This window comes from Stenella coeruleoalba (assembly GCF_951394435.1).
Source record: "Stenella coeruleoalba genome assembly, chromosome: 17".
NCBI classification, from domain to species: domain Eukaryota; kingdom Metazoa; phylum Chordata; class Mammalia; order Artiodactyla; family Delphinidae; genus Stenella; species Stenella coeruleoalba.
In genome coordinates, this window is record NC_137163.1 from 64625373 (window position 1) to 64643739 (window position 18367).

Genomic DNA, 18367 nt, shown 5'->3' on the forward strand with positions numbered 1-18367 from the left:
TTCTCTCAATAATATTCTGAATGTTTTACACAATGGGGTTAGTGAAGGTTGGATCTGGGCATATTTCACAAGTGACAAAATTTGTTTTTCTTTTTTCCACCCATCCTTCTACTTGTTACTTTCACAAAATGGGTTTATAATGGCTCAGTAGGGGCTGAGTAAAGGTTCAGCAATTTTCTGAGATTTCCATCAAAGTCGAAGATGCTGCAAAAACTTGGAAAGCAAAATGATTACTTGTGTGTATGTATGTCATAAAAGATGAGCTAAGTCTAGAGAAACAAAATGTCCCTAATACTAAAAAATGCTTCTTTTTAGGTAAGTAGTAATTAGTTCTTACTGCAGCCAATTTTGTTTCATTAGAATTTCTCATTGAACGTTCAATTCCCGTATTTAAAGGGCAAAACACAGCTACCCCAACCTATATAAGACCTACAAAGAATTATGTTTATGGTCAGCACAAGCGTTAAATAGCTTCCTTCTGTTACTTTATATCACAGCACCCAGTGTCCTTCATAGAACTAAGCACTATTATTTTTTTGTAGTTAACTGTAAAATAATTATGTGATTATGCTATCATTTATATTAATTGGGCTATTATTATGTAATTATCTTACGTGTTGTTTATTTCCTTATTTATCACCTGTCTTGTCCGCTAGATTGTAAATCCCACAAGGGCAAGAACCTTTTCCTATTCCCAGAGTCACAGGGCCTATGCGTGAGTCTGGCACTTAGACCTCAAAAATATTTATTGAATTAATAAATGAATATTGCTATATTCTCAGGATTCTTCCACATGGTGAAAACACTTTCTCACCCTCAAACCAACTCTACACAATATAAATCTTTTCTAACTCAGTGTTACAGAACCTGCTGTCTCTATTGTGTTTTGTTTTGTTTTGTTTTTTGCGCTACGCGGGCCTCTCACTGTTGTGGCCTCTCCCGTTGCGGAGCACAGGCTTCGGATGCGCAGGCTTAGCGGCCACAGCTCACGGACCCAGCCGCTCTGCGGCATGTGGGATCCTCCCGGACCGAGGCACGAACCCGTGTCCCCTGCATTGGAAGGCGGACTCTCAACCACTGCGCCGCCAGGGAAGCCCTCTATTGTGTTTTTATCCTCTAAGAGCTGATGTGTCTCCAACAGACATGGGGGGAAAGGAAGAGGTAGACCTTATTGTCCACGTTCTATAGATGAGAAAACTGGGGCTTCGGCCTAGAAGTCTGGCAAGTATAATTTGTTGACAAGAAATCATAAAGCACGCCCTGAAGCAATTCTCTCTGAACCAGAGCAGAGTTGCCTGTGTGCAAACTATGAAAATCTGTGGGGCTCTTGTGGGTACATTTTATTTTCCCACGATTGCCTCATAAATATATTTGTGTTTAAATATCCTTCAGTCTCGATTGTAATAGAATTTAGTTCAACCATTTTAAGGTCATACATAGTTTGGCCACTTTAAAAACTAAGTAGACCATAGAGTAATATGTTAAATGGTTAATGTGATATGTCCATTATTAGTTAGACTGACCATTTGTATATTTGTATTCCTTCTTAAAAACAAATTTTCCTGTTTTTTCAATTATAAAATTAGAGCATACCATTGTATTGAAAATATAAAAAAGTACAGAAGAAAATTAAAATTACCCCAGTACTTGCCAATAACTGAATTATATTGCTTTTTGTTCTGGAAACAAAATGTTTTAAAGTTCCATGATATAAAACAAGCCTAAGCCTGTGGCCTGAGAGCCAACTTCACCTCAAAACTTAAGATGGTGCCAAACAAAATGATGGAAAGATCAAACAAATAAAAATGTGGTAAGAGTGGCTGACCCCTAATGTTTAAAAACATTTGTGTGTGTGCATATGAGTGTGTGTGTGCATATTGGGTGTGTAGGGTGTGTAGAGAGAGGAAGTTGTTGGCTGCATTTTAGAGAAAAGAAATAGCTATTTGGAGCTTTTTTTTTTTTTTTTTCTGAATCTGATCATTGAAAATGATTGCGACAGCCACTTCTAATGCTAACGTGCTGTGTGTCTTTGGATAAATTGCCTCACTTCCTGGGTCTCGGGTTCTGCACCTAACAAATAGAAGGATGGGAAAGGGGAGTGTTGGCTGATCTGCTTTTAGAACCAGTTGAATGGGTACTTGCATGATGGTTAGTATTGAAATAAAACGCTCTGGTCTCGCCCCCAGAATGGAAGCCACCTGAAAGCAGGGTCGTGTGTATATTCACACTGCATGAGACAGCAGAAATTGGCCCCGCTAGTTATGAAAATATGGTCTCAGAGCAGGTGTCACTCTGAAATCTGAACTGTAGACTATTATCACTGAGACTGTTGGGGCTTTGTGGCTCTGATACGGGTAGGAAATGATGACTGATGAAGAGGCAGGCAGGGAAGTTTGTGAGAAACCTTTACTCTATATGCTATTTCAACAAGCACTGGCCAATTTTGGTGTTGTTCAGTGTATAAATCATCAAGTATAAAGTACCAAGGATGTGAAGAGGAAGAAAATATATCTTACATGCTCATGGGGGAGATGGGTACTGGTCACAGCTAAGCCCACTCCAGTGGAGCACCTCCCCCAGTATATGAACAATGTGAAGTGAAACATAGGAAAAAAGGAACAATTCTGCAGGACTGTTGGAAATCAGATGAGGAGGGAGGCTGGGAAATGCTTATCCACATTGTCTTTGAGCCAGTGTTTAAGAATGGGTGGGTAGGGCACTGTCAAGTGAATAAGCGGAGGAGGCCATTGCAGGTAGAGGAAACATGAGCCAAAGCTTAGCATCATGATAATATGCTGCTTTCTGAGAAAATTCCAAGTAATCAGGATTGCTAGGGTGCAGCTCAGCAAGTTGCCCACTGCCTGTCAATGGATGGGAAATGGTTCACCAACATGGAAGCAGAGTGAATAAAAAATACCCTGCCCAATGTCAGAAAGAAATCAGGATATTGCAAAATTAGAATAGCTATCTCTCTGCCTTTTCTTAAAGAAAAGCAGAGGGTCTAGCAACCTTGGATCCTCCTTCTTGCAGGCAACAGTAGACAGAGCTGACTAGCAGCGCTCCATCCCACCTTGGACACATGGACCTTCTCCAGTTCTCCCCAGCCACTGCTCAAGCAAGTGCATGTGCTCATTTCCCTGAACTGCTTCATCCAGGTGTGTCACCTAATCAGCCCAGTGGCAGGTGAATCTGTCACCTGGGGTAGAGGGTGAGGGCAGAGGCAGATGGGGTGGGGAATTACACTGGAAGAGTAGACAAGAGCCAGATTTGAACTTTATTCTGTAGTCAGTGTAACCTCATCAAAGCTATCCAAGTGTGAGAATAACAGGGACAAAAAGAGTTCCCAACAGCTGAAGGGCAGCCTCTCTACAAACTGGTCAATTGGCTTTTTTCCTCTACCTCTTCAAGACTAAGCAAACACTTGCTCAACATATGCTATTTTTGAACAATGGACTGGACAGTGCACATGGTTTGGGGTTGTGTCTGAGGGTATTTTCAGGAATAACAGGAAGGAAGGGTACCACACATGAAAAAAGACCCACTGTAATTTCTCCAAATAATCCAGTTCTTGTTATAATTTTAGTACTGGAAGAAAAGTTGTTTCCGAAAAATATCTTCAAGGGACACATACTTTAATGTTTTCAAACACAATGTAAAACATAAAAATATAGACTAAAATAATTTAAAATGTAACAGTATGCCCCAGATGATTTTTTAAGCTACGAAGAGCAAAATAATTTATTTTGTACTCAGAGCATAATTTTCGCAATTTACTGAGTACTCTTGACCTAATCTGACCACAAATAGATATTGGTTGCAATGATGATATGTAGAGAAAAATAAGGATAAAGTCCAAAAGTGGAAAAAATTCAGAATTTAGAAAAATATGAATGAAGAGGCCAGCATTCATTGTTGGTGTGCTATTTGTGTTTAACTTCTGAATTCTAAACCTAGCTCTGCTCTGGGAAATTCACTTCAACTTGGCTTCCTCACCTTCAGAATGAAGATATGTTCTTAAAAATACAATCTCAACATCTCCACCTCAAGCTGCAGTTTTTATCCTGGACCTTCAGGACTGCTGAGTGAAAGGACTCATTGATACATGTATTTCAAGCAAAGGAAAAATAAGATTTACTTTTTTACTAGGGCTAAGCAGACACTGAGGGAAGTGATTCCAGCTTTTTCTGAGAAACTTTTGTAACACAGGGGAAAAAAATGATGCAAAAATCAAATGAAACTTGGGGCAACTGAAAAACAAAGCAGGCGAGTTCTCAAGGTCATTTAATTTAAATTAATTAAAATTTGCCTGTCTTCTCAGCAAACACGTAGTACCCTAATAAGGTGTAACTACCAGGTACCCTCTAATGGCAGATTGAAGACATAAGGCATTTAAGCAACTATGGAAGGTTTATTGCCATATTCTATAAAATACGTACTCTGTAAAATAAACCTATTAGAATTATGAAATGGCCAGACATCCCAGTTAGAAGTCCTAAAATTCAAATACTTGTGTTTTAAAGATAAATAGACTTGGATAACACCAAGTAACTTCTGGATAAGTATCTACTGCCTGTTATATGTTGACTTCTAAAAAATGTGTAAGAAATAGAGCTTTAGTTTTGTCCAAGAATGAAATACAGTGTGTTGAAAATTGCTTCAGCCAATTTCAGGAACTCCCATAAATTTTTCCATTGTGTCTCTCTTATTGGATTGTCAACAGTAATAATACTTCATATTCAAGATATATCCTCCCCTTGTAGAATTTATCAGTTTAGTAGTTTTCCTTCCCAATTATACATGAAGTGTGAAAGGAAAATGGAAGGCAGTTTTCAGAAAAATCAATAAGGAAGAAGTCTTCATTATTTTAGTAGTACTGCTTTGTGAATATTAATGTGATTTTAAATTTACCAAAAAAAGTCGTGAAGAGACAGCAACTTGGTTTTTTATTGTTTTGTTTGTTTGTTTGTTTGTTTGCAGTACGTGGGCCTCTCACTGTTGTGGCTTCTCCCGTTGCGGAGCACAGGCTCCGGACGCGCAGGCTCAGTGGCCATGGCTCACGGGCCCAGCCGCTCCGCGGCATGTGGGATCTTCCCGGACCGGGGCACGAACCCGTGTCCCCAGCATCGGCAGGTGGACTCTCAACCACTGCGCCATCAGGGAAGCCCCAGCAACTTGTATTTTTGTGGGAAATATTTTCTTATGGCATAAGAGAGAATGGAAGCCATTTTATCAATAAGATCAAACCCTTTAATAGAAATTATGACTTATTTTCAGATATAGGTATTTACTTAGGCTTGTGTTCCCAAAATATAAGCTATTATACAATATATAATATATATTACATACATATATATTATAAGTTCCCAAGGACTGTGTTCATTTGTCCACTATTACATCTTTCATGTAGTTTATTTTAATACATAGTTTTGAATAAACAGATCGATTAAAAATAATGACTGTAGGGCTTCCCTGGTGGCGCAGTGGTTGAGAGTCCGCCGGCAGATGCAGGGGACACGGGTTCGTGCCCCGGTCCGGGAAGATCCCACATGCCGCGGAGCGGCTGGGCCCGTGAGCCATGGCCGCTGAGCCTGCGCGTCCGGAGCCTGTGCTCCGCAACGGGAGAGGCCACAACAGTGAGAGGCCCGCGTACAGCAAAATAATAATAATAATAATAATGACTGTAGATCATTGCAACAGTGGTTTTATTGACTTTTATAATACAAACCATGCTTTTATATTTTGTTCTGTCTTTAAGGTACTAAAATCACAGTGGAATTTTTCCCTTCTCTATCCAGTGGTCACTCTAACTGGTCTTTGCTTCCTCCTAACCCAAAAAGAGCATTTTTACATTTCAGTGATTTAATGTACATAACGCAAAACCTAGATTGTCAGAATTCACAAATTCTAAATTTGTAAATGATTTATATTAGAGAAAGGAATGAATTTTCTAGATTTCTACATGCATCTCGTGAGCTGTTTGATTACCTATTCTTTAGCTGGCTGTACATCAAAACTCTCATACTTCTCCTAAGCGCAAAACAATCTTGAAGTCACTCCTGATTTCTTATTTTTTGGACTTTCTGTATAATTCGTCACTAAGACTTTTAATTTTTTACTTGAATTTGCCCCTTATTCTCCATTTTCACTGCTGTTACCCTGATCCCCCATCACTATCATCAACCAACATCTATTGCTCGGTACTTCTGGAGCACTCTGATAGAATGTTCTGTTGACCACATTCACACTGTCGTTCTGGCTTTAGCTCCATTCGTGCTTCTGTCTCTAATTTCAATCCTTTCCAGCCCATCGTTCATACCACAGACTTTTATTTTCCCCAAACCTTGTTCAGATTCCACTTCTTTATGGAGCCATCCCCAAATGCCAAATCATTATTTTATTCATTTATTCAGGACATTTTTGATGGAGTGTCAACTGTGACAATACCACTGTCTTGGCAGAGATTTCCTTAACTGAATGCAACATAATGTCATTTGTTTTTTCTTCATTTATTAACTTATACCTTCCTCTTACTCCAAAGAGAATTTCAGATAGCTTCTGTAAGTACTAGAGAAAAACAAAATAAAAAAAAGTAATTAAGGAAAATGGAATTTATCCAGAAAATGTATCCTGTCTCTTCACATTTGATAACGTTAGAGCACAGATTTGATAGAAAGCCAAGAAGAAAGATACATCTATTTAGAGGATTCACAAGATGTGTAAGATTAAACTTGGACAATAATCAAAATGCATTTCTCAGGGGAAGTACACTATTTTCCTGTTGAGATCAGAAAGAAATTTCTTCTGTAGTTCCTTACCAAAAGAACACATGTACTATAATAAACAATGCCCTCAATAACACCCTTATAGCTCGTTTCATAGGGCTCTTTTCAGGAATGTACCTCAGTGTTTGAGAATTGTATAACACCAAGTGGAGACTCAAAAAAGTACTTCTAAGAGCATGGTTACCTTTATAAGTTTTCAAAACGTATTGTATGCACAGCATAACACTGATCATAATAGCAATGACAATTACAGCTGTTTGAGCATTTATTATATATCAGGTACAATGTGCATCACTTTACGTACATTGTTATTTAACCCTCACAATGACCTCTTGAGGTGGACATAATCCCATTGCACCAGTGAAACTGAGTGTTTAAGGAACTCAGCCATAAACACTCAGTAAGTATTGTTCAATAATGAAACACTGCCACCATATTAGAACCCCCTCATAGCTCATCAATCAGCCCTCTCTACCTTAAGTTTTAAGCACTATCCTGACTTCTAGCATTACAGATTAGTCTGCCTGTTGTAAGTGTAAAACAAATGAAATCATACAGAAGGCATTATTTGGTGTCTGGTGTCTTTCACTCAATACTGTTTGTGGAATTCATTCATGTTGTATGTAGTTGTAATTTGTTTATTTTCATGTTGTGTAATTTTCCATTATATGAGTAGACCACATTTATTTAACCATTGTACTGTCTTGGACATTTTTGTCATTTCCAGTTTTCAACTATTATGCATATTTTGCTATCACTATTCTTATACATCGTTCTTTGTGTACATGTGCCCACATTGTTAGGGTATATACCCCAGTTCAGAGTAGAATGTCTTTAGCTCCAGTGGATAAAGCTGTGCTGTTTCTCCGTGTGGTTGCCCTCTCTTCCTTTCTACTTGTGCTTGCATATTTCATCTACATCAGAAATACAGCTCAATTCAATCAAAGCCATTTCCTAATGAAAAGATCCTAACCAGATAAGTTCCACAAAAGCTTTCCATTTTTCATAAAATCGTAGCAAATCATGACTAAATTATCTTTGAAAAAGTTTAGTACTCCAAAGAAGTAAGGGTGAAGTTTTATTCTATTTTAATTATAGGATATGGTGAATGAGCTACTGCATGCCAATTGCTGTAGACAGGAAGCACTCTCAAAAGCTCCTTGACACCAACTATCAGACCAAAGCACTAAAATTTCTTTGAACTTGAATTTTAAGTGCGTTGAAACACTGTAATCTTAATTAGCTATGACACATAAATTACTTCATTTTACACTCACAACCATTAGCATTCAGAATTCTGAGTCAAAGTTTCTGAGTTCTCAGATTAATGTGTATGCCAGGAAGAGCTGTTATTGCCCCGGGAAGGAAATGTCTTTTGCTTTCAGTGAAAAGGTATAGAATGGAAAGTGATGCTCTGCACTTGGTAGATCTCATGGAATTTATCAAGAAAATTGCTTAACGATTATGTAATGCTATATCCCTAGTACTTTAAAAAATGATTATTCAATTTCAACAAAGATATATTAATTTAAATGGACCTCTCAACCGAGGTCCATTTAGCTCATGTGGGAAATTTGCAAGTTTTCCATGAGAATATTTTAATCCTGTGTTTTCACTTATTTAGATGATTATCTAAAAAAAAATTTAATGAAGCCCTCTCTGGCTCACCTAGATGACCATCTCTCAGTGAGCCTTTGCATCTCAGCTTCAGTGCTTGTGCTCGTTCAATAGTGTTGGCTACCACTATATTCATTTTGAACTTCAGGCTAAGAAAAAAAAGAGGAGAACTTTGTATGTCAATCTGGTGTTCAGATGTGCGGTTTTAAAATAATTCAGATAGACTTTAAATAAAGGAAGAATTGAAAGTATCACATAGCACATGGTAATTAAGGCAGGCCAAACTCAAAAGATGTCAAAAGAGTTTGTCCTAGCACCTTGTACCATTTTCAACAAAACAACATTAAATTAATACTATTAATTTGAATTTTATTGATTTCATGGGTTCGAGCTTAATTTAAAAATATACTCTTGGGCCTCCCTGGTAGCGTAGTGGTTGAGAGTCCGCCTGCCGATGCAGGGGACATGGGTTCGTGCCCCGGTCCGGGAAGATCCCACATGCCGCGGAGCGGCTGGGCCCGTGAGCCATGGCCGCTGAGCCTGCGCGTCCGGAGCCTGTGCTCCGCAACGGGAGAGGCCACAACAGTGAGAGGTGCGTGTACCGCAAAACAAAACAAAACAAAACAAAAAATAATAAAAAAAAAACCACTCTTGTTTATAGCTGCGTAATAGTTATAGAAATAGAGAGTTTAGGTTTTTTATTTTCATACATATTTGAGAAGTATTAAAATCATATGAATAAAAGCTTGAGGTCTGTTAGAATTGTTTTCCTTTAAAATGGATCTTTACATTTTATAAGCTTGAAAACACTGCTCTAACAGATCAGTAATGAGAATAGCTAATATTTATTGAGAACTCTGCTTGCAGTATGTTTTTTAATCTTCCCAAGCACACTATTACATAATGGAGTGCTATTACGTAGAGTAATATTACCCTATATAATAGATTACTACTATATAATAGGTGCTATCTCTGGCCCATGTTACAGGTTAGGAAACTGACTTTAGATCATGTCCACAACTCACAAGTGGCTGCCCTGAGATTCCCACTCCTAATCATGACGGTTGTGAGGCATTAGAATACATCACCCAAAGAAGCTAGTTTTTCCAAAAGTGTAGACAACATTAGCCTTTTCAGACTATTTCAAAGTAGTCCTTGTTCAAACAGAGGAATTAACTTCACCAAGTCTCGCGTGATTTCATGGGCAGCATTACAACATTTGCGCGTCATTTAGGCCTGGACCTCAGCTGTGTAGTTTTAGGTTACATTTCTGTAACTCACCTTCTCCTACTCTCATCGCTCCTTGGTTTCGTCTTAGAGAACTGTTCCTTTCACTGTAATGACAAGCTGCATTCTGAACTGTTTTTGACGAGTGATGTCTTGTTTCTTCAGACACTAGCTGTGCATTTGGTGGCCACAACAGTGCAAGAAGAGTTATCCCATCAAACTGCCATAACCCCCAGCTAGAGCAAGGACCTTGGATTGTACTTGTCTTGAGGGAGGGTGAGATCAAGCAGGCAGTGGATCCAGAAGAAACAAAAGACAAAAAGAATTCAAAGCATGTTTAAGTGGGTACTTATGCCCCTCTGCTAGGGAAGAGGTGCATTTAAATGGAAACAAGAGTTGCCTTGTATAGGAAGGTCTCAATTCTACACAACTGCAACCTCCGTATTCCCTGGCAGCAGAGGCCAGGAGAGCTCCACCTCAGAGACTGGAATAAACGCCACTGATTTGATTTGAAATAATAATGAACAATATTTCAGTTTCTTTTCTTACAAAGAAAAGAATGTTATAAGGTGCCCTAAGGTGATGATCCAATTAGATTTATAGAATAAGTTCTCGGCAGTTAAGTAGAAATAAACACTAGAAGAGAAGCCAAGAAAGATCTCAAACAGCAACTCTAAAAATAAAACTTGACAAGCTTAATAACTTCATTTAGAACTGAAAATAGTATTTTTAAACTATAATTCTGAATGCTTTCCTCATAAAATAAGATTGCCATGCTCTAGTAATTCTGCCATGATTATGTTTCTCTGACTCTTCTACAATTTATAGTTTTTTCTCTTTTAAAATTTATTATGAAATATTTTAAAACACATGAAAATAAATATTACATATATGTGTATATATACGTGTGTGTGTGTGTGTGTGTGTGTGTGTGTGTGTGTGTGTGTGTGTATATATATATATATATATAATGAGAGAGAGACGCAGTCAGACAGATAGAAAAAGAGAAACATGTGTATCCACTACTCAGCTTAAGAAAAAAAACTTTGCCTATGACATTTGAAGGTCTTTGTGTACCCTTTTATGATAGCATTCACCTTTCACACTCCCAGTGAAACATTATCATGAAATTTTGGTCTATCATTCCCTTGTTTTTTCATAGTTTTATAACATGTAAGTATATCTCAAAATAATATATTGTGATTATTGATATATTTGAATTTGTTTCTACTGCAGTACTATTTTGGTATCTATCCTTTTTTTTCCTCTTTTTAAAAATCTTCTTTGATGTAAATTGAGTTTTTAAATTTTTATTCCATATTTTCTTTGTAATAGTATGGAAGTTTCACAGTCCGAGTTGTTTTCAAGTAATACAGTGATTCTTTAGAATGGGTCAACTTGATCACCTACCCACATCCCAGCACACATGTTATTGTGTAAGTATTTTGGTTCTCTCTCATTTTTTTAACTATCAGGCTAAACATTGTTCTTATTGCGCTATATAGTCATTTTTTTTAGATTTACACTCATATTTGCCACTTTCTTTGCCTACCATTTTTCTTGAGGTTCTGACCTTGTTTTGAAATCATTTTACTTTGGCCTAAAATAGATCCTTTAGAAGCTCTTTTAGGATAATCTCAAAGTCATAAATACTCCCAGCTTTTGTTTCTCTGATAGTGATTTGATTTCACGCTTGTTATTCAAAGATAATTTTAAAATTCTATGTTGACAGTTATATTCTTTTAGCACTTGAAAAATATTTTTTCATTGTTCTTTCATTGTTGCAGATGAGAAATCAGCTGTTAATTTAACTATCTTTTCATTTTGGTTTCTTCTTTTAATCCTTTAAATTGTGTTTTTAATATTCTGTTTCACTACAATGTAAGTGGTGTAGAACTATTTTTATTTATTTTGTTTGGATTATTATACTTTCTGAATCTGAAAATTCATATATGCCTGAAGGCATATTACCCTTTTAGAATGTTGCCTCTAAGCTGGTGCTCCACCTTTAGACCTAGCCTCCAGAACTGTGAGAAATAAATTTCTGTTGCTTTTAAGCCATGCAGACTATGATATTTTGTTACAGCAGCCTAAATGGACTAAGACAGTGTAATTACATTTTAACATATAGTATTAAATAATAGAATATGTAAAGTATTGTATTTATTGTTATTAACTCCCTTTTCCATTCTTTTGTGTATACTTATATACACATAACAAAAGAATAATGGCGATGATAATAATGATGTGTTGAAGTGGTTCTCTCTGTTACTGTCCTCAACTTGCAGCCTTACTTAGTTCTTTTTCACTGAATTATTTTTCACTCTATCCTCTTTTGCATTTATACCTAATTTTTCAAAAAATTTATTAGACCCTAATATAAGTTCCATTTTGCATAACTGCTATTTATCAACTTTTTGCATTTATATGAGAATGTTTATAGGCAAGGGAATGATCACAGTATATTGCAAAACTTAAATGGTATGCAAAATATTCACCAAGATGGTACCACTTTGTAAATATATGGAGAGGAAAGAGAAAAGTGTAGAGTCTGGGTATTTCCTGGCAGTGGAATAAAAAAGGTGGGGTGATAGAAGTGATTTCTACTGGATGCAGCCAACAATGCAATTTTATTGTCAGTTATAGTATTTAGGAATGGTAATAAAGCTAACAAAAAGCTAATAAGTGATTTATTATTAATATGGACCAGGTGTGTTTTCTGTTTGTTTGTTTCCATGAATAATGTCTTCGAAGAACAGAATACTAAGAAAATAAGAATATAATCAAGAAAAATGTCTTTAATAATCATGTTATCAATTTTTTCCATCTTGTCAAACTATTCAAAATCAAGTGGCTTAAAACAAAAATTTATCATTATTTTATTTCAATATTATGTAGGTCATTAATCTGGGTGGGGATCAGGGGTTTATCTCAACTTCACAACATCTGGGATATATTTCAATTAAAATGAAACTCAATATAACTTAAAAAAAACTTGAAATAAAAAATGAAACAATATATGATTAAATTATCAGGCTGACAGAGAAGAATAAGAAGAGTGGGGAAATATATTGCTTACTTTAACTTAAAAAATCCAGTTAGGGGACTTCCCTGGCAGTCCAGTGGTTAAGACTTTGCCTTCCAATGCAGGGGGTGCGGGTTTGATCCCTGGTCAGGGAGCTAAAATCCCACATGACTCAGCCACAAAACCAAAATATAAAACAGAAGCAATATTGTAACAAATTCAATAAAGACTTTAAAAATGGTCCACATCAAAAAAATCTTTAAAAAAAAATGCAGTTTTCAAGAGAGGCTAGACACAGAGTTCAGACTATATTCTCTCTCACACTTTTGCTCTTTCTTTCACTGTCTCAAATATCCATGGAATAACTTGAGTGGACAGACTTTGTCCTAAGACTGTACCTATAACAATATTGTAGTTTGGAAAAAAGTGTCTGGTTAGCCAACCTGAGCCACATAACCAACCCTGTGGCTGGAGAGATGAGGCCATGTAATTTCACTGCCAGCTTCTTTAGGTAGAAGTATTTTTCTTAAAAGGATGCATTAGACATTAGTTCCTATAAAAATGTGTGTCCACTAACTTTAAAAGGGATGTAGGTAAAGGTATCATAATAGAACTAGAACAAAAAGTTTCACAATTTGTATGGAAACACAAAAGACCCCGAATAGCCAAAGCAATCTTGAGAAAGAAAAATGGAGCTGGAGGAATCAGGCATCCTGACTTCAGACTATACTACAAACCTACAGTAATCAAGACAGTATGGTATTGGCACAAAAACAGAAATAGAGATCAATGGAACAGGATAGAAAGCCCAGAGATAAACCCACCCACATATAGTCACCTTATCTTTGATAAAGGAGGCAAAAATATACAATGGACAAAAGACAGCCTCTTCAATAAGTGGTGCTGGGAAAACTGGACAGCTACATGTAAAAGAAGGAAATTAGAACACTCCCTAACACCATACAAAAAAATAAACTCAAAATGGATTAAAGACCTAAATGTAAGGCCAGATACTATAAAACTCTTAGAGGAAAACATAGGCAGAACACTTCATGACATAAATCACAGCAAGATCCTTTTTGACCCACCTCCTAGAGAAAGGGAAATAAAAACAAAAATAAACAAATGGGACCTGATGAAATTTAAAAGTTTCTGCACAGCAAAGGAAACCATAAACAAGATGAAAAGTCAACCCTCAGAATGGGAGAAAATATTTGCAAATGAAGCAACTGACAGAGGATTAATCTCCAAAATTTAGAAGCAGCTCATGCAGCTCAATATCAAATAAACAAACAACCCAATCCAAAAATGGGCAGAAGACCTAAATAGACATTTCTCCAAAGAAGATATACAGATTGCCAACAAACACATGAAAGGATGCTCAACATCACTAATTATTAGAGAAATGCAAATCAAAACTACAATGAGGTATCATCCCACACTGATGGCCATCCCACATCAGAATGGCCATCATCAGAAAGTGTACAAACAATAAATGCTGGAGAGGGTGTGGAGAAAAGGGATCCCTCTTGCATTGTTCATGGGAATGTAAATTGATACAGCCACTATGGAGAACATTATGGAGGTTCCTTAAAAAACTAAAAATAGAACTACCATACGACCCAGCAATCCCACTACTGGGCATATAACCGGAGAAAACCATAATTCAAAGAGTCATGTACCACAGTGTTCATTGCAGAACTATTTACAATAGCCAGGACATGGAATCAACCTAAGTGTCCATCGACAGATGAATGGATAAAGAAGATGTGGCACATATATACAATGGAATATTATTCAGCCATAAAAAGAAACGAAATTCAGTTATTTGTAGTGAGGTGGATGGACCTAGAGTCTGTCATACAGACTCTAGGTCTGTGAGTGAAGTAAGAGTGAAGTAAGTCAGAAAGAGAAAAACAAATACTGTATTCTAACACATATATATGGAATCTAAAAAAAAAAAAGGTTCTGAGGAACCTAAGGACAGGACAGGAATAAAGATGCAGACCTAGAGAATGGACTTGAGGACATAGGGAGGGGGAAGGGTAAGCTGGGACGAAGTGAGAGAGTGGCACTGACATATATACACTACCAAATGTAAAATAGATAGCTAGTGGGAAGCAGCCACATAGCACAGGGAGATCAGCTCAGTGCTTTGTGACCACCTAGAAGGGTGCAATAGTGAGGGTGGGAGGGAGACGCAAGAGGGAGGGGATGTGGGAATATTTGTATACGTATAGCTGATTCACTTTGTTATAAAGCAGAAACTAACATACCATTGTAAAGCAATTATACTTCAATAAAGATGTTAAGAAAAGATATAATAAAATTATCAATAATTTAAGGATATGTTCATCATCTACATGTGTTTCCTGTTTGAGTTATCTGTGTCCTGAATTAATACCTGCTATTAAGTAGAATTATAGTTTTTTAACTTTATTTTTTATACAACTTTTAATTGTTACACTCCTTTTACAGTTATTAAAAAGTATTGTCTATATTCCCCATATTGTACAGAACATCCTTCTAGTCTATCTTATACCCAATAGTTTGGACCTCCCACTCCCCTACCCCTATATTGCACCTCCCCCCTCCCCACTGGTAACCACTAGTTTGTTCTCTATATCTGTGAGTCTGCTTCTTTTCTGTTACATTCACTAGCTTGTTGTATTTTTTAGATTCCCCATATAAGTAATATAATACAGTATTTAGGTTCATCTGTCTGACTTATTTCACTTAGCATAATGCACTCCAAGTCCATCCAAATTTTGCTGCAAATGGCAAAATTTCATTCTTTTTTAATGGCTGAGTAGTATTCCATTGTGTGTATATGGAGATCTATCTATCTATCTATCTATACATATATATATATACATCTCACATCTTCTTTATCCATTCATCTATTGCTTGACACTTCAGTTGCTTCCATATCTTGGCAATTAAAGTAATGCTGCTAGGAACATTGGGGTGCATGTATCTTTTTGAATTAGTGTTTTTGTTTTTTTCGAATATATACCCAGGATTGGAATTGCTGGATCATATGGTTAGAACAACCATACTACCCAAGGCAATCTACAGAGTTAATGCAATACATATCAAAATACCAATGGCATTTTTCACAGAACTAAAGCAAATAATTCTAAAATCTTTATGGAAACAAAAATGAACCCAAATAGCCAAAGCAATCTTGAGAAAGAAAAAAGGAGCTGGAGGAATCATGCTCCCTGACTTCAGACTGTACTACCAAGCTACAGAAATCCAAACAGTATGGTACTAGCACAAAAACAGACACATAAATCAATGGAGCAGGATACAGAGCCCAGAAATAAACCCACACACTTATGGTCAATTAATCTCTGACAAAGGAAGCAAGAATATACAATGGAGAAAGGCAGTCTCTTTAAAAAGTCATTCTGGGAAAACTGGACAGCTACATGTAAAAGAATGAAATTAGAACATTCTCTAACACCATATACAAAAATAAACTCAAAATGGATTAAAGACCTAAATGTAAGACTGGATACTATAAAACTCCTTGAGGAAAACGTAGGCAGAACACTCTTTGACATGAATCACAGCAATATTTTTTTTGGATCTGTCTCCTAAAGTAAAGGAAATAAAAGCAAAAATAAACAAATGGGACCTAATTAAACTTTAAAGCTTTTGCACAGCAAAGGAAAGCCATAAGCAAAATGAAAAGACAACCTACTGAAATGTAGAAAATATTTGTAAACAGTATGACCGATAAGAAATTAATATCCAGCATATATAAACAGCTCATACAACTCAACGTCAAAAAAACAAACAAAACGATTAAAAAATGGGCAGAAGAACTAAATAGACATTTTTCCTAGAGGAAATGCAGATAGCCAACAGGCACATGAGAAGATGCTCAGCATTGCTAATCATCAGGGAAATGCAAATTAAAACCACAATGAGATATTACCTCACACCTGTCAGAATGGCTATCAACAAAAAGAACACAAATAACAAATGATGCAAGGATGTGGAGAAAACGGAACCCTTGTACACTGTTGGTGGGAATGTAAATTGGAGCAGCCATTGTGGAAAACAGTATGTAGGTTTCTCAAAAAACTAGAAATAGAACTACCATATTAATTGCATTTTTAAATTACAAAATCTAAGAGATGTATGTTCATATTTTCATTTGTAAGTGACATTTCTACATGAGGGCTCTAAACAGATTTTCAATATCAACAACCCTGTATTAACTGATTTTTTGTGTAATTGGTACACAGTGTTTAAAAGCTAGTAAATCACAGCAGATTTCTCCCATTTCCTAGGTATCACATATATATTAAATTGACTTCTCCTAAATTCAACTATACCTATAATTATTATCTATATAATTAACCACCCCTAAAATTAAGAAACCATAACAAGAAAATGGTTGTATAAATATACATTAACTCATCCTTGGCACACAAGTGCTTACCAACTGTACTCAAAAAATTGTTTCCTCAATTTTTTCCCCATATACTAAATATAATGAAGTGGCATAGTGTATGTGACTTTTTGGTGATAAATATAAAGTACATCTATGTTGTATATAATTTTCTGCTTGAAACTAAAACACAGACTGTAAAGTTACTACTTAAATAGCCAGAAGATTAAAAATATTATCCACTTTGGATCTACTTAAGCTTGTCATATTTAGTATACACACAGATCAGAACAGCTCAGAAATGTAAACTCTTCTGTACTCAATTTATCGCATCCAAACAGCTACTTTGGATGAGGTCTGTACTATGCAATTTCTATTTAAGAGACACCCACACTTAGCAGATATTGAGTATCTTGGATCCTTCAAAAGAGGATAAAACACAGTCAATAGCCATTTTAAATAAATACTGGTCTGTCAGTTGATCTTCATAATAGCATGCAGAATATTTATTATAAACTGGGGATCTTTCACATTTATATTGTTTAAGTCTTTTTGATATTACTTTTTTTAACAGCAAAGTAACATTGAAACATATGCCTTACATCTGAAAGAACATCATTTCTTTGGATGTAAAACTACATTGTTTATTTAGAATTCTTTTACAACAAGCAGGAGGTCAAGAAAAATAACCTGATAAAATTAATGAAGCTGATATTAAACTGTGCATGAAAATCAGAATTATGAACACTCTGTGCTTAACAGAAAATCTTAACTGTTAAGATTTCACCAAACACTGTAACCTCTTTCTTTTCCTCACCCCGGCCACTAAGCATGCCCAGAATGGTATTTGCTTAGCGATTAAAAGCAGTTTTGCTGAAATCAGACTTAAGAACATGCTATTGGCTCGTGACTGTCTTGTACTAGTTGACATATTCGTCTGTAGATCTATCTTTAGCCTAGTGATTCTACCCACTCTTGTTACCCAGAATCCTCCTCTGTCCTACTGTCCTTGACTACCCATTCTGGAGAAACCACCCCTCTTTTTGAAGGATGACTGACTGAGAAACTATCCAATCATTTACTGAAGATCTTTTTAGTGCCTATCATATATTAATACTGTGCAAAGCATCAGGGAATCAAAATGTAAACAACACAACTGCTCTTCAGAAGTTCTAGTGGAGCAAAGGAAATTCCCAACCTCTGTGTTAGTGCAGGAATAAAAATGGGTACAATGTTCAAGGGGGGCATGAGGAAGGGAGCTACGCTTGTGGGGAAGAGAAGTTTTCTCAAGTGAAGAAACATGTGAGCTCT

General features: G+C 36.3%; 1 protein-coding gene across 6 annotated transcripts in view; it reads left to right on the forward strand.

The window, feature by feature from the left end:
• EYA1 (EYA transcriptional coactivator and phosphatase 1) overlaps positions 1 to 18367 on the forward strand; it is a 561881-nt gene that overhangs the window by 98139 nt on the left and 445375 nt on the right. The window contains exon 3 of one of the 6 annotated variants that reach the window (XM_079902475.1): positions 10962 to 11062. The exons of the other annotated variants lie outside the window; for them this stretch is intronic. The gene's annotated coding sequence lies outside the window, so the exon portion shown is untranslated. The remainder of the gene's footprint in view (positions 1 to 10961; positions 11063 to 18367) is intronic. 6 annotated transcript variants of the gene reach the window in all.